At 51.3% G+C, this 10,765-nt stretch overlaps 1 protein-coding gene across 1 annotated transcript in view; it reads right to left on the bottom strand.

Moving 5' to 3' along the window:
* Window positions 1-2,815, bottom strand: part of SEMA4B (semaphorin 4B) — a 36,009-nt gene extending 33,194 nt beyond the window's left edge. The window contains exons 1-2 of the mRNA XM_081888135.1: window positions 2,695-2,815; window positions 1,109-1,215 (exon numbers count right to left, since the gene is read on the bottom strand). The gene's annotated coding sequence lies outside the window, so the exon portion shown is untranslated. The remainder of the gene's footprint in view (window positions 1-1,108; window positions 1,216-2,694) is intronic.
* Between the last annotated feature and the right edge of the window lie 7,950 nt (window positions 2,816-10,765).

The following is a 10,765-nucleotide window of genomic DNA, read 5'->3' on the forward strand; positions in this document are numbered from 1 at the left end:
TTCCCACAGAGGGTTGTGCAGTCATGGCTGCTGCCAGTTCTTGGAGGGCACCAAGGGTGGCAGAAACAAAGGCAGGTGGAGGGAGAGATTCAGCCACATAAAACAAAACAGCAGTTCTGTATGGCAGCTCCCATGGGCAAATGCCAGGCCGTCAGCACCACAGCAGGGCCCACAATCTCATGATTATCGGCTTGTGGTAACAGAGAGGTTGGGATTTATTTAATTTTTTTGCTGGTGGCACCAGTGTTGTGGAATGCCTTCTCTGATGAAATTTGAGACACCCCATTACTGTTGGCATTCTGCCACCACCTGGTTACACACCTGCTTAGGTAAGCCTTTCCCTGAACTTGAACTTGTGGTTTTATTGTTTTCACTGCTTTTTTCAAACTGTCTTTCATTGTCATGCTTTCTAAATTGTTTGTTTCATTGTAAATTCAAATTAAGGGTGTTTTGATGCCGCTGTGTACTTTGCATATTGGTTTTGGGTAAACTGCTTAGAAACCATTTTGGCATCTACGCGGTATATAAATTAATAAATCACCACCACCACAGACACTCCTCCCTGCTTCTAGCTTTCCAATAAAGCCAAGGGAAAAATACTCTGACCTGGTGGTTCCAGGCTACTTCCTTTATTTCCGTTGATGCCCTGGTGGAAGTTGAGTTGTTCTCAAACATTTTGGTGGGGAGGTTGGAGAGAAGGAAATATCTACCACCCTAAAAACATGGTGACTCCCAATCCCTCTCCCTTTCCCTTCCCAAGACACACACTACCCTTAAATAGCTCTGGATATTGTCAGAAAGAAAGATATGTGGCCGTGAGCTGCCTCCTACCACATGACACCAGGGGAAGCCCTCCCCAATAACCCTGGTGGATCCCACTATTGTAGGTTGGGGTTCATAGAATGGCACTTGGCCAAGGAAGGCCCCAAATTCATTGGGGGGGGGACCTTTTTTGCAGGCACGTTCCCTCATTGATTGCGCAGCCTTTCCCAGAAGATGCCAAATACCCTCTCGGCTGGCAGCTGTTTCGACTTCTTTGCCCATTTGTCGAGGCTTCATCTCATAAAGGAAGCACATGAGCTGACAGTCTGAGGGTCCTCACACTCACCTCCTTCAGCTCTGAGCAGCTGGCACGGGTGCAAAGATGCAAGGAACTAGTTTCACCTGGCCGGGAGGCCAGCGATGCTGAGGTCAGCTGAGGCTTTCAGAATGGACCTAGGAGAGGGGGAGAAGGAAATAAGGTTTTAAATATGAAAATTTCCAACCAAGTCGGAATAGTTGAAAGATGTAGTCTATCTCAGCCTTCCCCGGCCTGAAGCTCTCAAGATGCCATGGTCCACTGACAGGAGGTGCAAAGTTCTCTGCAACATGGGCAGCTGGTACAGCAGGAAAGAGGTTTTGGGGATGATTGTTGTTTGTTTATTGCATTTGTATCCCAGCTTTTCCTCCAAGGAGCTCAAGGTGGTGTGCATGTGGATCCCCGATTCACAACAACCATGTGTTGAGAGACAGTACCTGGCCCAATGAGCTTCATGGGGATTTGAACCCTGGTTTCCTGGGTCCTAGTCTGACACACTAATCCGGTGTTTCTCAAACCTGGGTCCCCATCTGTTGTTGGACTACAACTTCCATCATCCCTGACCACAGGTGCTCTAGCTACGAATGATGGGAGTTGTAGTCCAACAACAGACAGGGCCTCAAGTTTGAGAGAATTAATTGAGGAGGAGTGAACCATATACACTACCTTGAACTCACTGGAGAACAAGATTGAATATAAAAGCAATAAAAAACCATGTTCCTATAAAGCAGGTGCTCTCCTAGGGTGGTTCTGGGGGGACAGTCTCTCTCTTTCCCTCCCTCCCTTTCTCTTTCTCTCTCCGCCGCCCCCCTGTGGCAGACAGTCCTTCCGAAATGCACTTTTGTTCACAGCTTCTGTGGCAAAATCTGAGTTGGCAAGCATGCTCTATCCAAGACAGATACAAACATTTGTTAATGGGTGCCCAGATTGGCAGCACAGCCTGGTGTGGGGGAACAGCAGATGAAGGGTTTTGCAAATGCAGGCAATATAGTGTGTGGGGGGGGGCATTAGAACCCCACTTGTGATGCCTTCCTCTCCTTGCCTCAGGGTGGCCCTTGAGGGCTGGCTGTGTGGTGACCGGGGTCTGGTCCAGCGCCTTGCTGAGATGGGTGGGGCACGTGGGCATCAGGTTGTTTTGCTTGCCAAGGGCCAATGCTGAACCCCAGAGTTCAGGAGGGTTCAGTCCCAGCTCCGTTACAAGCTCTGTAGGTTGTCACATCCCCAGCCAAGGCTAAGCTTGGGGGGGCGCCAGAGGGGGTATCACCTGCGCCCCTCTAATGTTGAAAAGAGCAATTCAGACGGCCATACACACACCCCAAATCTCGGAAGCCCTTTAGCTATATAGAATGCTTCTGCCGCTCCCACGCTAAATTTCGATGATAACTGCAGGGGCTTTCTCTTGGGGGGGGGCCCGCAAAATTCCTGGCGCGCTATTGTGCCAGGGAAGAGGGGCTTCCCTCCGCCTGCCCTGCCTCTGCCGGGAAAAAAGACTCCCGGCACATGGGCAGAGGCACTGTCTGTCTTGGCTGCTAACAGGTCTCGGGGCTGAGTCCCGTCACAGAGCCAGCCTTTGAAGGCAGAGACACCCCCGGCCCGCCCGCCTCTCTCTCTCTCACCTCCTGCACAGACGCGACCCCTTCTCCCCGGCCCCCAGCCTCTCCTGCCGTGGCCCGCCGTCGCCTTTCTTTGTGGTGCGTCCCTCCCTGTCTGTGCCGGAATCGCGGGGCGCCGTCGGGGTGGGGGGAGGGATCGGGGCGGTGCTTCCAGACCAACTGGTGACATCAAGAAAGGGAGGAGATGGGGGGGTTGAATACGGGGAGGGGTCCACACAATGCAGAGGCGGGGGTGTGGCGGGCTGCTCGGAGGCTGGGGAGGGGGCGGGACCCCGAAATGTCACCCAGCCCCCCTGGACAGAATCGCCTCCTATCCCTATGCCAGGTAAGAACGACCCTCACCCCGGTCAGCCGAAGATGCTGCAAAAGAAGGTCCCTTTCATACAGCAAGAGAGACCCCCCCTGCGCCCCCCGTTGTCGGTTCCTGGCCAAGTCAGTGGAGGAAACGGACAAGGCGCGCGTTAATCTCTGTCAGTGGAAGTGGAAGAGGGAGAGGTGTGGGGCTGATTCTTGGCAGGGGGGAGCGGGATTCCCTTCTGACCACCGCTCGGAGCAGCGGCAACCCCTCAGGGCTGCATTGAGGACAGCAGCAGAAGCGCCGCCCCCCGATTTTGGCTTCCTCCCCGCTCCCAGGTTGGGTCGAGTTCAAATCCTTCCCCTCCCCCGCCCATAGCATTCCCTGCTGCCTATTAGGATGATTGTAAGCCCTTGCGGGCAGAGACCGCTCCTTCCATTTCCTTATGCAACTCGATCAATGCCCTCCAGGGGGCGCTCCTGCAGGGAGGGTTTTCCAGAATGCGGAATTAAGCGAAGGGATTCCCGAAGGTGAAAGCAAGTGGCGCTGCCACGGAGCAAGGGAGCAGCGCCCTCTGGCGGGCAATGGCGGGATGCGCATGGAGCCCTATAAGGGGGTTGGTTCCTGGAGGGGCGCCTTTGTTCATCCAGGGAAGCCCCTACAACAGGGGTCAACAAACATTTTCAGCAGGGGGCCGGTCCACTGTCCCTCAGACCTTGTAGGGGGCCGGACTATATGTTGCCTTGATTATGACCCACATTTTTGGCAAAAACCCTTATTGGGACCAACCCCAACGTTGCCCGAATGTGATTATTTTTTTGGGGGGGTGTTCCTTCATACACCCACGCTGCTTCCTTTGCGTTTTACACGTTGACAGCTATTATTTCTCTCGTAAGGCAGGGTGGGGGGCTGAGGTAAGCGCACCATTTCTGTCAGCCCTGGACAGTGCTGTAGCGTGGGGGGTACGGGGGGGCAGCCGTACCGGGCGCAACATCTGGGGGTTAGGGTTAGGGGGCGCAAATCCATGGATTAGGGGGTGCAAATTACTTGCCTTGCCCCGGGTGCTGACAACCCACGCTACGCCACTGGCCCTGGAGAGTGTTTGTGCATGTGTGGGTGAAGGAATAGCCGTTGGCCACGCTAAGTCAGGCCAGTGCCGCTCAAGCAAAAACGTTCTTCTCCCCACGTGAGGGAAGACGAGGAGGCGGCAGCTATTTACCTTCCCATGGATCACACCGTGTAGCTAACGAGCCGCCTCCCCAGCAAAGCGCAGAACTGCTTTGGAGTGCAGCCTCCCAGGTGCTCCCCGCTTCCTTTGGTGGGGAGCACTGCCGCCACAGACACCAGCGGGCATCGCTCCCGAGGCGCCTTCAAGCCCCTGCCGCCGCAACTGCTCTTCTAGAGGTCAGTTGCCGGCAGCTCCATGGTGGAAATCCAAACTGTGGATCCTTTTCCCTCTTCCCCACCCCCAACCCTGGAAGATACGATTGCTGCACCTGCATGAGGACGAAGAAGGGGCTTGTCTTGAGCAGCCACTAGCCTCACTTTTGACCCCCAAGCCTGGCTGAGTCACAAAAACCATCATGCGCGCTCTCACACTACGCTGACTGTCTGGATTCCCGGACCGTCCGCAGACCGGATCTAGAAGGCAATTGGGCCTGAACTGGCCCGCGGACCTTAGTTTGCCAACCCATGCCCTACAAGGACAGGTGTCTGTTTCAGTGATATTCCTCGGCAAAATGCCAGCAGCGGAAGAAACGAAAGCGACATTGACTGTCTTTGGCTTCCAGCTCAAACCCACCAAGAATTATGCCAAGAAAACCAGCCAAAGAAAACGAAGGTTAAAGAGCAAAATGTGTCCTGAGCTGTATTGGTTCTTGCAGGGAAGAGAACACCTCCAAACCACAAGAGAGCAACCACTTCACCAGGAGAAAGGGCAGGAGGGAGGGAGGGAGGGAGATTCCAGGTTCTCCAGGCCTCTTCTCCAGGCCGGTTGTGAAGCAAAAGACAAAACAGAGAGAGAAAGTAACAGAGACACAGCAAGTGTCCTTCCCGGAGCCAGACTATTGTTCCATCTAGCTTAGCGCTGTCTACACGGACTGGCAGAAGCTCTCCAGGGTTTCAGGCAGGGTTATCTCCCATCCTTACCTGGAAATGCCACCAGAGATTGAGCCTAGGGCATTCTGTATGCAAAGTGGATAATGACGATGATGATGACAAACTGTTTCCTTAAATATTGTGCTTATCTTTCTTTTTCTTGATGTATAAAACACTATAAATGAAGTGAGATTACCTGAAGGAAAGCCTTCTGTATGTACTAGCCCAATGCAAGGATCCTTGGATGAGCTTGTCTTGGGTATGTGCTGAGATCCTTCCTTCAACAACCCAAAAAAGGGACTTTTCTGTTGTGGCACCCAGCTTCTGGAACGGCCTCTCCTTTGAAATAAGGCACCAGCGTTGATGGGCTTTTCCTGCTTGCTGAAGTCAACCCAGAAGGCATTTTTGGGTGGCATCTGGCTGGCCTGTGATGTATTTTATTACTGTAAATATTTTAATGTACCAGTTTTAATATAATTGCATTGTTTTGAACCACCATGGTATTACTAATGAAGGGTGGTGTAAAAATATTTTTCAGGAATAAGGAGTTTGTAGAATCAATTCTTTGAGTGAGCATCTTTTTTCTGGCTTCAGCTAATATTGTCTCCTTTGTTTTATTGTGCATAAATCTTGCAAGTCCCCTCCACTGGGGTCTTTGCAAGATGGTGTATGCTTTATTGTGGAGGCCGCAGACATGTCAGGACTCAGGGGACCAGCTTCCAAGCCTGCTCAGGACTTACCTTCAGTGCATGGGGGCCTTGCCCATTTCTTCCAGTTCCAGGAGCTGGCCAAGTCAACTTCCAAGGGAGATTTCTGTGCCTGAACACCCTACTGCTTTAGCAAAGTCGGAAAATGAAGCTTTTGGGGGCCATCTTTTTCAAGGTCTTCTTGTTTGAGATACTCTTCATTTAAATTTTTACAACGCATCGTGTACTTTGTTCTGCAGCTCAGCTGTGCTATCTCCTATGTTTGTAGTTTGTTTAAGAGTTGCCTGGACCTCATTAACTGCTGTCTGAGTGGTCAAGCTTAGAAGCTTATCATGTGTTTTAAGTTCAAGAGAAGTCATGGGTTAGCTTTGTTTGCTTGTTTCCTGGGCTGTTCTTTCCTGCTCTGCTCTCCAGCTGGTGCTATGTCCCATTCCATCCCACTAAGTATTTAATTTCTCCTTTTTTCAGGTGTTCCTTTCTGTCTGGGGAGCCCTTTGGGTAGGAAGGGGTACCCCGTGGGGGCTCTCCAGATGTTTTTGGACAATTCCCATCTCCCCTGACCATTGGCTATTCTGCATTTGGGTGCCTGTTTGTTCTCACTGATCAATATCCCCCATGAAGCTTCTGAGATTATTTCTGCTTGTTTGTGACTTTTCCTTCCCACCTCTCTTCCAGTCTGGAACACACAGATGCCAATGACAAAAAATAAATAAAATCACCATTCAGCAATAAGACATAGTAAGAACCACAAGAGGACTCTAATGCAGACTAGCAACTTTTGGTCACCAAAACTAATCCCAAATAAATTGGTTCATTTATATAATGGGACCAAACCCGAACTTTCCAAGCCCAGATCATAGACTCATAGAATTGTAGGGTTGGAAGGGATCCCCAAGGGCCATCTAGTCCAACCTCTTGCAATGCAGGAATCACAGCTAAAGAATCCCTGACAGGAGGCCATCCAACCTCTATAATCCAGTTGAAACATTTGTTTAAACCATCCTGCTTTTGAAAGCATTGCCATATGGGCATGAGCCTTAGCAAGCAGCATAGGTGGGGTTTTTTTTGAGAGAGAAAATCTTTATAAATATCTGCACATAAAAAAAGTTGCAATTTTGCCTCGTTTGTCCAAGAGACAAACATGGCTTCATTGGATCTAAGCTAGTGTATTTGCTTCTGTACCATAAACACACATGGACCTACAGACCCTGCAAATCTGTCCATGCTGCAGATGCAACCTCAGGCTCTGGGTACCTGATGCAGTGCAGAAGATATTTGCACCACAGGTAAGTAGAAGGTAAGAAGAAATGCGAGAATCTAGACCACATTGCTACTGGTGAGTGGCTGCATCTTTTTTACAGTCAGGGCCAATTAGGGCGATGGGGGGGGGGGCAGGCTGGATGGGCATTTGGCCAGGGTCCTCAAGCTCAAATCGGGCCTCAGATTTAGACACTTGTGAGTTTTCGGTTTGTCCAGAAGCAGGGGGTTTGTATGCAGTCTGTTCCAATAGGTTCAGGGGTCTTGCCAAGAGCTAGGACTCCAGCTGCACAGCTGCAAATAAAACGTTTTAATTGTGTTGTGTGACACTAGATGGCAACAGTGAGCTATGGCAAATTCAATGTATTTTTCAAAACGTTTTTTTAAAAAAGCATTTTCAGTGTGTGTGTTTTTAATATGTGTGTAGATTCCACTCAAGTTCTCTTTCCGTTTTCTCACTCTAATTCTGTGAGAGATGTCAGAAGAGCCACTTGTGCATTGCCACACATTGTGTATAGGCACAGGGGGTGGGTGGGTCGTTTTTGCAGCCAGAGCCACTCCATTTTCACCCTCCCCTAAACATGCAATATGCCTAATCTTGGAGCTGAGAGACACGTATTGTCTCTCCAGGCCTGCCTGAAAAGCACATTGCGGTCTGCAAAGGACCACAGTCTAGGCGGTGCCTAAATCCAACAAGACAACTTTTGCAACCCATGAGAAGATTTTACACACCGTAATTATGAGGAAACTTTGTGCTTTAATGTCTGTTAAGTCATCAAGTCTGTGCTCAATTAAAAGATCTTGTCTGAAAGTTGGCGAGGCTGGCAATCCCAGAAGATCACAGCTGCTGTTGAAAGGGATCCTGGGCAAATGCAGAGTTTGCATGGAAGGGTGCCCAAGCCTGCCTGCAACCAACCAGGGTGCCAAACTGACACCCTTTCCTGCCCTGTGGGAAGCAGAGTCAAGGAGGCCCAAATGAGAAGGAGAGCAATACTAAGCCTCTTCCCAAGTAGGGGAGGTAAACCAGAGGCTGGCCTCTTGGAGTGCCTCTGGGTCTGGCTCCTTGGCTCAGTCAATCAAAGAATACTAGGAACATAAGAAGAAACTGCCAGATCAGGCCAAATGATAGTCCTGTATCCTGTACTCACAGCAGCCAGCCAGATGCTGGTGGGAAACCTGAAAGCAGGATTTGAGCACATGAGCCCTCTCCCCTCCTGGATCCATTGCCTAAGCCTGTCCAGCACCAAGGAGGCCTCCTCCAAGATGAAGCCAGTCATGGCCAGAGCGGCCAGCTCTTGCCAAGTAACTCTAGCCTGGAGCCCAGCAGGCTGCCAGGGGAGCAGCCCAGTGGCTCAGGGCAAACCAGCCATGCCCATGAGGCAAGAAGCAGAGGCTGGTGCTTCAAGGATGAAGTTTGCCAAAAACGCTCCCTTTGTCCAAAATGTACAGCTACTACATGTGCAATCTGCAATGGCCAAGAAGCACATCCTCCCAACACAGTTCAGATGCCAATTGTCTCATGAATAGCAACTATGAGAGAGCCCAGTGCAGGTGTCTCAAGCAGCCGGTGAGCGCTGCGGCAAATAGCATGTCAAGCTGCAGTCTTATGCACAGTCATTCTAGAAGACATCTACCCATTTCACAGATAGGTAGTCTAAAGGATGGAAATCCATTACAGAGAACTGAAAGCACCTGAAGAACAGACGGCTGGTCTGTTCATGCATGAAAAGGTCAAGGAATTTTGAGCATGTAGGAAAGAAGCAGTTATATTCTATTGTCACAAGTGCTCACACTCAGCATGAGCCAGTGCAGCCCAGACTGAGTGACCCCCACAGCCCTGGAGATTCCCTCTCTCTCACACACAGGGAACCCTAGCTCTGCCCTGGTGCCCCCTAGCCTTCCTGCCCCCCTCTCCTCTCTTCCCCAGAGGGATGTCCAACTGGCCAACCACTGGGTAGGCAAGGCTGGGTATGGGGGAACCTCCAAAGCAGACCTTTGCCTACAACTTCCATCATCCTTCACTGTTGCCTCATTATGCCTGGGGCTGATGGGAGTTGCAGTCCATGCATGCTGCCTCTGATCTAGTCAAGAACATTGGTCCATCAAACTTAGTGGTACCTCCACCAGGACTGGAGTGGGGTGAGCCTTTGGCCCTCTACGTGCTGCTGGATTCCCCAGCTCCCGTTTGGTTGGAACTTTGATGGGTGGAGGTGTAGGGGTCAGCTATATGGTGCCCTTGAGGCAGAGCTTTGGGGCAGAAGCCCCCACTTGGCAGGACAACGCCACCTCATACACAGCCAGCACACAACTCTAAAGGGGGTGATGGGCAGAATTAAACTGAGGGATTGAATTGAGTCCAAAGTCTAAAATTGCCCAACTGCTCTGCTGGCTGAGGCCTTGCAGCCAAGAGGGCAGAGGGGCAACTCCTCCTCTCTCCCCAAACTCAAGCTGGGGTGGTCTTGGCAGGCTGCTTCCTGATTGGCGGTGTTGCTGGTGAGTGTGTTTGTGTGGCTCCTTTCTTGTGTTTCTGCCCTGAGAGCATGTCAGGTCCCGGCTATGTCAGTCAATCAAACTTTATTGTTCTAGCCAAAGGCTAGAAACCTGCAGCCACAGTCCCAATAAAACAATAGAGATCACACATCCATAATATGAGGCAACATCAGTGATGTAAGACAGAGGTTGCCAGATAACACCCACAAACTCAAATCCAGTTTGATTTCAAATTAAACCTCATCACAACTTTATAGTGTTCTATCGAACTCCCTTTTCCTGATAGTTATTTGCAGCTGGTGGATAGAGGGCCACACTGTGTGTTACAAAGCTATTATTGTCACCCAAAGGAAACTGGACCGTTTCTGCCGGGATGCACCTGCTTGCTTCTGTGAACAAAGGTTTCAGAAAACGATCTTTTGGGTCTCTATATAAGGGGCAAGCTAACAGATGTTTAACAGTGATGTCTGAGGCTGACCACAGATACAAGGATTAAAGAAATTGAAGGAAGAGGAGCATAGCTTCGCACTACCTCCACTGCTGGAGGCAGGGTGCCTCTAAATGCCAGCTGCTGGGGATCACAAGTGCACACATGGTCTGCTTGTGACTTTCCTTTTGGGATATCTGGTTGGCCACCACGAGGACAGGATTCTGGGTGGCCCCTCTTTGGACTGATCCAGCAGCCAGGCTGTTCTTGTGTTGAGCCAGTGCTGACCCTTTGTGGTTCAAGCCAAGAGCAAAGCAAGGGCTGCTTGGATTGCACTGTGTTCAGTGCCAGCTCCGACCCCCACCATGCCCATGGGTACTAACCCTCCAGGCCCAGTGCCTGCCTTCCCAAAGGGGCTCCCCCCCCCCCTGGCTGGGTTGTCAAGAGGGCTTCTTGCACCTCCAGGCGAAATGGAAGGAAGGGCCCTTGTAGGAAGTCCCCACGGGGTTTCTCTCTTGGGCACCAGCCTGGACCCTGATCTGCTCTGCTCCGGCCTCTCTTCCCCGGGGCTATTCCTGGATTAGTAGTGACCGACGGCTGCCGTCAGTGTGCAAACAAATGGCGCAATGCCCTCCGGCTCTGCCAATGCCCTTCAGCCCCGACGGCGGCTCAGGCAGGCCACGTCCAGCACAGGAGCGCATCCTGGGAAGCTGGCCTTCGCCTCTCGTCTCGATGGATGTCTTTTATCAGCAGCCAGGCCTGGCCTTGGCGCTCCCGCCCGCCCGCCTGTCTGGCGGCTGC

Source organism: Podarcis melisellensis (assembly GCF_964234715.1).
Source record: "Podarcis melisellensis genome assembly, chromosome: 14".
Lineage (NCBI taxonomy): Eukaryota > Metazoa > Chordata > Lepidosauria > Squamata > Lacertidae > Podarcis > Podarcis melisellensis.